The sequence below is a fragment of the Piliocolobus tephrosceles genome, chromosome 2 (assembly GCF_002776525.5).
Source record: "Piliocolobus tephrosceles isolate RC106 chromosome 2, ASM277652v3, whole genome shotgun sequence".
NCBI classification, from domain to species: domain Eukaryota; kingdom Metazoa; phylum Chordata; class Mammalia; order Primates; family Cercopithecidae; genus Piliocolobus; species Piliocolobus tephrosceles.
Window position 1 is genome coordinate 164,680,469 of NC_045435.1, and position 10,085 is coordinate 164,690,553.

The 10,085-nt window shown below is 41.1% G+C and overlaps 2 pseudogenes; both read left to right on the top strand.

Annotated features, from left to right (window-relative positions):
• Positions 1–916: 916 nt before the first annotated feature.
• On the top strand, positions 917–3,104 carry LOC111544766 (annotated as a pseudogene).
• Positions 3,105–6,885: 3,781 nt separating this feature from the next.
• LOC111544693 lies at positions 6,886–8,757 on the top strand (annotated as a pseudogene).
• Positions 8,758–10,085: the final 1,328 nt, after the last annotated feature.

Sequence of the window (10,085 nt, forward strand, 5' to 3'; positions counted from 1 at the left end):
TTCCTTAAAGAACTAAAAGTAAAACTACCATTGGATCCAGCAATCCCACTACTGGGTATCTACTCAGAGGATAAGTCATTATACAAAAAATATACTTGTAAACACTTTTATAGCAGTGCAATTCGGAATTGCAAAAATATGGAACCAGCCTAAATGCCCATCAACCACTGAGGAGATAAAGAAAATGTGATATATTAAATATATAGAAATATATATATATACACACATAATATTTACTTATACAAATAAATAATGAATAAAATACGATGGAATACTCAGCCATAAAGAGGAATGAAATAATGGCATTCTCAGCAACTTGGATGGAGTTGGAGACCTTTATTCTAAGTGAGGTAACTCAGGAATGGAAAACCAAGCATCGTATGTTTTCGCCTTATAAGCAGGAGCTAAGCTGTGGGGATGCAAAGGCATAAGAAGAATATAATGGACTTCGGGGACTCAGGAGGAAGATTGGGAAGCGAGTGAGGGATAAAAGACTGCACACTGGGCGTCTGTCCGCGCGAGGTGAATGTCACACTGCCAGATCGAGGGGCGACCAGGCCGGGCCGCTGCACGCCGAGGGCCAGCCGGCCCCACTTCACCCTCGTGGCTTGCCACGCCCACCCGCTCGGCGCAGAGGGCTGGAGTCCGGACTTATGAAAATATGTACCAGTTTAATACTGTCTTGGAATTCATGAAATGGAAGCAAAGGTCAAAGCTGTTTGGAGAAAATTGGAAGTACAGTTTTATCTAGCCACATCTTGGAGAAGTCGCGAGAAAGCAGTGGGAGTGGGAGTCATTGTCAAGTGCTTGCGATCTTTTAAAAGAAAATCTCACCGAATGATAGTCATTTAAATTAGTGAAGCAGCAAGACCAGTTATTAAAGGTGACAGTAGACAGGAAGCATTACAAATGAAAAATGGCTCAGCTATATATTTACATCAGAATACTGGGAGCCTATCTGTTCATCATTTCTCTTGTCCAAGGACAGAATCTAGACAGTATGCTCCATGGCACTGGGATGAAATCAGACTTCCACCAGAAAAGTCAGAAAATGGAGTAACCTTAGCACCAGAGGATACCTTGCCTTTTTAAAAGTGCTATTGCGACCGAGCGCGGTGGCTCAAGCCTGTAATCCCAGCACTTTGGGAGGCCGAGACGGGTGGATCACGAGGTCAGGAGATCGAGACCATCCTGGCTAACACGGTGAAACCCCGTCTCTACTAAAAAATACAAAAAACTAGCCGGGCGAGGTGGCGGGCGCCTGTAGTCCCAGCTACCCAGGAGACTGAGGCAGGAGAATGGCATAAACCTGAGAGGCGGAGCTTGCAGTGAGCTGAGATCCAGCCATTGCACTCCAGCCTGAGCGACAGAGCGAGATTCCGTCTCCAAAAAAAAAAAAAAAAAAAGTGCTATCGCTCAGAGCACTGCCCTGATGATGCTATTAATAACATAACTAATGGACATTGCTTTGCCACCATAGAAGAAGATGACCAGGGAGAAACCACATTAGCTTCAGGGTGTATGAAATATGAAGGATCTGATTTTCTTTTCTTTTCTTTTTTTTTTTTTTTTTTGACGGAATCTTGCTCTGTCGCCCAGGCTGGAGTGCAATGGCCGGATCTCAGCTCACTGCAAGCTCTGCCTCCCGGGTTCACGCCATTCTCCTGCCTCAGCCTCCTGAGTAGCTGGGACTACAGGTGCCCGCCACCTCGCCTGGCCAGTTTTTTGTATTTTTTAGTAGAGACGGGGTTTCACCATGTTAGCCAGGATGGTCTCGATCTCCTGACCTCATGATCCACCCGTCTCGGCCTCCCAGAGTGCTGGGATTACAGGCTTGAGCCACCGCGCCCGGCCAGGATCTGATTTTCAGTGCAAAGATTCCCCAAAAGCCCAGCTAAGCCGGACAATAGAATGTTGTCGGACCAGTTTATGTAACCAATATTTGCAACCCACACTGCCCCCCTGTTGTCATAGGTCCATTTTTTGATGGCAGCATTTGATGGCTGGTTTTGCTCATTTCTATGGTTGTCTGCATAATTGCTATGATCATCTTCTCCAGCTGCTCTTGGCTTTTGTAACAAACATTATTGCAAGAGTATCTCAAGCAGACATCATTACAAGAACAGGATAAAGCATTTATTCCAGTTGGAGAATCACTAAAAGACCTTATAGACTGGTCACAAAGTTCTGGCATGGGCCTGGACTACCTTTATTGGTTCAGTGAACTATTGCCAAACAGATTCAGATGGTCCGGCAAGTTGGTAAAGGCCGATATGGGTAAATGGCATGGTGAAAAAGTGGCGGTCAAAGTATTCTTTACCACTGAAGAAGCCAGCTGGTTTTGAGAAGCAGAAATCTACCAAACTGTGCTAACGGGCCATGAAAACATACTTGGTTTCACAGTGGCAGGCATTAAAGGTACAGGCGCCTGGACTCAGCTCTGTGAAAATGGATCTCTCTATGACTTCCTGAAATGTGCTACACTGGACATCAGAGCCCTGCTCAAATTGGCTTAGTCAGCTGCCTGTGGTCTGTGCCACCTGCACACAGAAATTTATGGCACCCAAGGAAAGCTCGCAATTGTTCATTGAGACCTAAAGAGCAAAAACATCCTCATCAAGAAAAATGGGAGTTGCTGTATTGCTGACCTGGGCCTTGCTGTTAAATTCAACAGTGACACAAATGAAGTTGACGTGCTCTTGAATATCAGGGTGGGCACCAAACACTTCATGGCTCCAGAAGTGCTGGACGAAAGCCTGAACAAAAACCACTTCCAGCCCTACATCATGGCTGACATCTACAGCTTCGGCCTGATCAGTTGGGAGATGGCTCTTCGTTGTATCACAGGAAGATTGTGGAAGAATACCAATTGCCATGTTACAACATGGTACCGAGTGATCTGTCATACAATGATATGTGTGAGGTTGTGTGTGTCAAACGTTTGTGGCCAATTGTGTCTAATCAGTGGAACAGTGATGAATGTCTGAGCAGTTTTGAAGCTAATGTCAGAATGCTGGGCCCACAATTCAGCCTCCAGACTCACAGCATTGAGAATCAAGAAGATGCTTGCCAAGACGGTTGAATCCCAAGATGAAAAAATCTGACGGTGAAACCATTGGAGGAGAAACTCTAGACCTCAAGAACTGTTTTTACCCATGGAATGGGTGGAATTAGAGTGGAATAAGGATGTTGACTTGGTTGTCAGACTGTTTCTTCACTACATGTTCACAGGCTGCTAATAATTAAACCTTTCAGTACTCTTAATAGAATACAAGCTGGGAGCTTCTAAATACTTCATTCTTTATATATGGACAGCTTTATTTTAAATGTTTTTTTTATGCCTTTTTTTAAATGAGTTTTTATGAAGTGCATCAAGACTTCTATCCTGATTAATGTCTCCAATCAAGCTCTGGGTACTGAATTGCCGGTTCATAAAACAGTGCTTTCTGTGAAAGCCTTAAGAAGATAAATGAGTACAGCAGAGATGGAGAAATAGACTTTGCCTTCTTCCTGAGACATTCAGTTCGTTTGTATTCTACGTTTGTAAAACAGCCTATAGATGATGATGTGAGGCCAGGCGCGGTGGCTCACGCCTGTAATCCCAGCACTTTGGGAGGCCGAGGCGGGCGGATCACAAGGTCAGGAGATCGAGACCACGGTGAAACCCCGTCTCTACTAAAAATACAAAAAAATTAGCCGGGCGCGGTGGAGGGTGCCTGTAGTCCCAGCTACTAGGGAGGCTGAGGCAGGAGAATGGTGTGAACCCAGGAGGCGGAGCTTGCAGTGAGCCGAGATCGCACCACTGCACTCCAGCCTGGTGGACAGACTGAGACTCTGTCTCAAAAAAAAAAAAAAGATGATGATGTGTTTGGGATACTGCTTAGTTTATGATAGTTTGTCCTGCCTTCCTTAATGATGTGATGTGTGTGTGTGTGCATGCACATGCACGCCAGGATTCTTCTGCTGCCATTTGAATTAGAAGAAAATAATTTATATGCATGCACAGGAAGATATTGGTGGTTTTTTTTTTTTTTTTTTTTTGGATTGCAGAAATTTATTAAAATTGGAGACATTGTTTTAATCTTCTTGTGCCATGGGACTCCATCAGGCTGTCTACAAAGACCATTGGGAGGCTGAGGATCACTTGAGCCCAGGAGTTTGAGGCTGTAGTAAACCTCAAAGGGCCACTGCACTCCAGCTTGGGTGAGGTAAGACCCTGGTCTCAGAAAGTAAGCCAGATTTTAACCACATTTCCAGACTTCAATTAAAATGCTACATGGGAATGCAGAATATCAGATCTTTTATTGTCTTCAAGTAATCAGTGAGAGAGTTGATATCGGTGGTTTTGTGCTTTAAAAACGCAGTATCTGACCAAGATTTGCTAATCTCATACAAGCCATTTACCTTGCAAGTGAGACAGCTTCCCCACCAGCTATTTTTTTTAACATGAAAGCTGATACAAAGGCCAAAAAAAGCTTAAAAGATCTGTAAATTTAGACTGTTTTCCTTCTACCACCTTTTTTTTTTTTGTAGTTATTATTTTTCTCGTGGAAAGCATCCTCTCTAAAGTTGAAGCTTCCAATGCCATGAACCATGCTTATAAAGAAAGCACTTCTTATGGAAGTGGATTCCTGCATTTGATAGCAATGTAAGTGCCTACAACCATGTTCTGTATTCTTTATTCTCGGTAACTTTTAAAAGGGAAGTTGTTTATATTTTGTGTGTAATGTGTTTTATCTGCAAATCACCCACTCCTTTACATACTTTATATGTGTACATACATTAATACTGTAGAAACCAGCTCATGTGTATCTCACATCCCATCCTTAAGGGAAGAAATGTTGTAAAGTAGAACTAAATATGAATTTTCAGAATTAATGCATTCAAAGTAATATATCAAATCCAGGACTTTGTTAACTTCAGGCAAAAACTTCACTAGGGTAATATCATCTCAATTTTTTTAAAAGAAAGGATTCTTTAATTAGAAATTTATATGTCAGAGGTGTTATAAATTTATCAACTGTTAAATATGTTTTGGACATCTAAATCATTTGAGATTTTTGGTTTCTTGACTTAGCTGATCCCTAACTTGTGAAGACAATGAAAAATCAGGCAGAAATATTTAGTATCTAGTTAGTATCTGTAGTTATACTGTATAACTGTTCTTCAATAAAATGGTACATAAAAACAAAAGACTACACATTGGGTACAGTGTACACTGCTCAGGTGACAGGTGCACCAAAATCTCAGAAATCACCACTGAAGAACTTTTCCATGCAACCAAACACTACCTGTTCCCCCAAAACTATTGAAATAAAAACAAAAAGAATGAAATACTGTCACTTATGACAACATGGATGAACTGGGAGGACAGTGTATTAAGTAAAATAAGCCAGACACAGAAAGACAAATACTTCATGATCTGACTCATAGGTGGAATATGAAAAAAAAAAAAAAAAGTTGGTATCATAGAAGCAGAGAGTAGAACAGTGGTTACCAAGACTGAGAAGGGGAGGATAAAAAGAAATTGGCCAATGGGTACAAGGTTACAATTAGATAGGCAGAATAAATTCTGGTGTTCTATTGTACAATAGAGTGACTATGGTTAAGAGTAAGGCATTGTATGTTACAATACAGCTATAAGAGAGACTTTTAAATGTTCCCATCACAAAGAAATGATAGGCCTGGTGAGCTGGGTGGCTCACATCTGTAATCCCAGCACTTTGGCAGGCTGAAGTGGGAGGATCATGTGAGCCCAGGAGTTCAAGACCAGCCTGGGAAAGACGGCAAGACCCCCATCTCTACAAACAATAAAGGAATTAGTTAGGCTCTGTGGTTCATGTCTGTAGTCTCAACCACTTTGGAGGTTGAGGTGGGAGGATCCCTTAAACCAAGGAGTTTGAAGTTGTAGTAAGCTATAATCATGTCACTGCACTCCAGCCTGGGTGAAAAAATGAGACCTTGGCTTTACAAAAAATAAATAAAACAAAACAAAACAAAATAAAAAGAAATGATATATGCATGAGGTGATGGATATGCTAACTACCTTAATTTGATTATTATACAACATATATGTATTGAAATATCAAATTGTACTCCATAAATATGTAAAATTACATGTGCCAATGGAAAAAAAAACACAATGGTATAATTTTTAAAAATTATACAATAATGTTAACGTACAAAATGCTGATATAAAACAGTTAAAATTGCTTACTTCTTAGGTTTTCATTAGAAATTTTTTTTTTTTTTGGTTGTTTGTTTTGTTTTTGAGAAGGAGTCTCGCTGTGTCGCCCAGGCTGGAGTGCCGTGGCCAGATCTCAGCTCACTGCAAGCTCCGCCTCCTGAGTTTACGCCATTCTCCTGCCTCAGACTCCCGAGTAGCTGGGACCACAGGCGCCTGCCACCTCGCCCGGCTAGTTTTTTTTTGTATTTTTTAGTAGAGACGGGGTTTCACCATGTTAGCCAGGATGGTCTGGATCTCTTGACCTCGTGATCCGCCCGTCTCAGCCTCCCACAGTGCTGGGAGTACAGGCTTAAGCCACCGCGCCCGGCCTAGAAATTAAGGTTACTAAGATTTTAAAATTGGAATTAATAGAAGTAATTCAGTATACAAAGTGTACCAAAAAATTAAGATGGGTTTTGATGAGAAAAATTTTAAGAAAGCTATGAGGATGTGTTTTTTTGTTTAAAAAAGACATGCTCTTTGTTTAAAAAGTAATGTGTTTTTTGTTTAAAAAAGAATAATTTTGTCTGGTTTGGGGGTTATTTCAAAATAAACAAGAGGCCCTGGGCCTTCCAGCCAGGGACTCTGCACCAGCCGGTCCCAGCTGCTGCGCACCGCCCTAGGTATCTGGGTAATCACAGGCGGTAGCAAGGGCCATGATGACAGATGATGGCGAGGAGCAGCTCAATGAGCTGGAGGTTCTGGAGTCCGTCTACCTTGACTCCTTCACAGGCAGATGTCTCTCAGTTATCCCTGTATAGCTCCAGTCCTGTTCATGTTCTCTCACTTAGCAGTACATCTGTGCTGTGAGGGTGTAACAGGATATAAGGGGATGAGTGAAGAAAGGTTTGAGGGTTTCATTAACTGGCTTGATTGCACATTGATCCAACCCTCCTAACAACTAGTCTTCCAAAATATAAATGGACTTTCCTCATACCACATTCTCCTTCAGTAGTGCTTCCCTTGACAGAGTCCTGCTAAGTAGTGTCAGAAAATCCACCCAGCTTCACCATACTGTGACATCTGAGGCTGGAGAAAATGATGAAACCCTCAAGTTTACAAACCATGGAAAATAGCTAGACAGAGCTTCCCTTTATGATATTCTCCCAGGAAAATCTAGAAGATAATGATGTCTCAGACATTTAAATTACTAGCATTACAGCTGAAGGAAATCTTGGTATGGTGGTGATGTTTATCTAGTGACAGCTGTACAAGAAAAATTAAATGAAATAGTAGATCAGATAAAAACTAGAAGAGAGGAAGAAAAGAAACAAAAAGAAAAAGAAGTAGAAGAAACTGAAAAGCAATTATTCCACGGTACTCCTGTTACATTTTCTTTTTTTTTTTTTTTTTTTTGAGATGGAGTCTTGCTCTGTCACCCAGGCTGGAGTGCAGTGGCATGATTTCAGCTCACTGCAACCTCTGCCTCCAGGGTTCAAGCCATTTTCCCGCCTCAGCCTCCAGTCCCCAGCCTGGGACTACAGGCATGTACCACCATGCCCGACTAATTGTTTCCATCTTAGTAGAGACGGGGTTTTGCCATGTTGGCCAGGCTGGTCTCAAACTCCTGACCTCAGGTGATTCGCTTGCCTCGGCCTCCCAAAGTGCTGGGATTACAGGCGTAAGCCACCATGCTAGGCCAAGAATTTCTTAAATTGGAAGAGCAAGCTTGATGAGAAACTCTTGGAAATTAAAAAGAAATGAATGAAAGAAGAACCAGCAAGAAAAATAAATTAAGTGGGAAACAAGTTTTTGAAACAGATCATAATCTTGATATATCTGATATTCAGTTCTTGGAGGATGCTGGAAACAACGTGGAGGTATTATAGATGAGTTTTTTTTTTTTTTTTTTTTTTTTTTTTGAGATGAAGTTTCGCTCTGTAGCCTGGGCTGGAGTGCAATGGTGCAATCTCGGCTCACTGCAACCTCTGCCTCCTAGGTTCAAGCAATTCTCCTGCCTCAGCCTCCTGAGTAGCTGGGATTACAGGCATGTGCCACCATGCCTGGCTAATTTTGTAGTTTTAATAGAAATGGGGTTTCACCATGTTGATCAGGCTGGTCTCGAACTTCTGACCTCAGATGATCTGCCCGCCTCAGCCTCCCAAAGTGCTGGGATTACAGGCCTGAGCCACTGCACCTGGCTTTTTTTTTTTTTTTTTTTTTTTTTTTGAGACAGAGTCTTCTCTGTTACCCAGGCTGGAGTGCAATGGCACGGTCTTGGCTCACTGCAACCTCTGCCTCTTAGGTTCAAGCGATTCTTCTGCCTCAGCCTCCCAAGTGGCTGGGATTACAGGTGCAGGCCACCACGCCTAGCTAATTTTTTTTGCCATGTTGGCCAGGCTAGTCTCAAACACCTGACCTCAGATGATTCACTAGCCTCAGCCTCCCAAAGTGCTGGGATTACAGGTGTGAGCTTCCACCCCCAGCCAGATGAGTCTTTGTTCCAGCAAATGGATGACTTGGAGCTGGAGGATGAGGAGGATGACCCAGACTCCAGTCCTGCAGACCCAGAGAGTGACTTCACTGACTAATGGAGCATCTCCACCTGCAGAGAGGCTCGACTGAAAACAGCACCTGTGGCTATGCTTAGAGGGTTTTGATTTTCCTTTCTTTTTTTTCTAAGAAAAAATAAGTTTCAGTAGAATGCTTTTCTGATAGCTTTCATCATTGAACTTAATAAACTGACCTTAAAATTTCAAATAGAAAAACCAAAATAAATAAAGAAAAGAGTGGCACAGCTAAAACTACAATATGAAAAGTTGGGAGAAAAAATTAGAGAGAATCTTGTGTTGTTAGAGTGATAAAAAAATAGTATTTTTCATCCTAAAGTAAAATGACTGGATTGTTATTGTTCCAAAATTGGAAAAAAAACCCATATATATATGTATATATCCCATATATACACATACACACACATATATAAAAGCATATACGTATACATACATATGCATACACATAAACATGTATATCCCATATACACATAAACACCTATCTATAAACATATACATACATAATATGCATACATATATATAACTGGATTAAAGAGTTGTAAAATATTTTGTGAAAATTTTGTGAAATATCCATCTTGTAAAAGGAGATTTTGTGTGATCAAGCTAAGTAATATTAAACATATATTATTTGTAAGTTTTTCTAAAAACTGAGCATTCATATCAAAGGTATGCTGATATAAAACAAGAATTTTGTCTCTTATGTGAAAACTACAAGATATTCTTAGAGGATTGACCTCTCTTAATAGAAAATAGTGAAGGTTTTTTCTTTACCTTTTAGGTAATTGGCCTGTGAAATGAAGATTTGGTGTATTATCAAAATAATTCTCTATGCTTTATGCCTTCTTTACTAGGTCTTTGATTACTTTTAAAAACTAAGTCTTCTCAATATCAAAGAGCTACTTTTTTTTTTGTTCACAACTGTGTAACCTTTTGTATTTGCCTTCATAATATTTTATTGTCATTTATACTAAATAGATGACCAAGATCATATTTGATGTAAAGCTTTAAGTTTTTTGACATTTTTGACAAACTTTCCAAAATGAAATTCCAAATTAAGTCCTTTTCTGACCTTGAAATAACTTTGGGATTTTCCAGTAGGGCCCCTGGAAGGCTCAAAGGACATGTTTCTTACCTTTAAAAACAGCAATACTGGCTGGGTGCGGTGGCTCACACCTGTAATCCCAGCACTTTGGGAGGCCGAGATGGGCAGATCACGAGGTCAGGAGATCGAGACCATCCTGGCTAACATGGTGAAACCTTGTCTCTACTAAAAATACAAAAAATTAGCGGGGCGTGGTGGTGGGCGCCTGTAGTCCCAGCTACTTGGGAGGCTGAGGCAGGAGAATGGC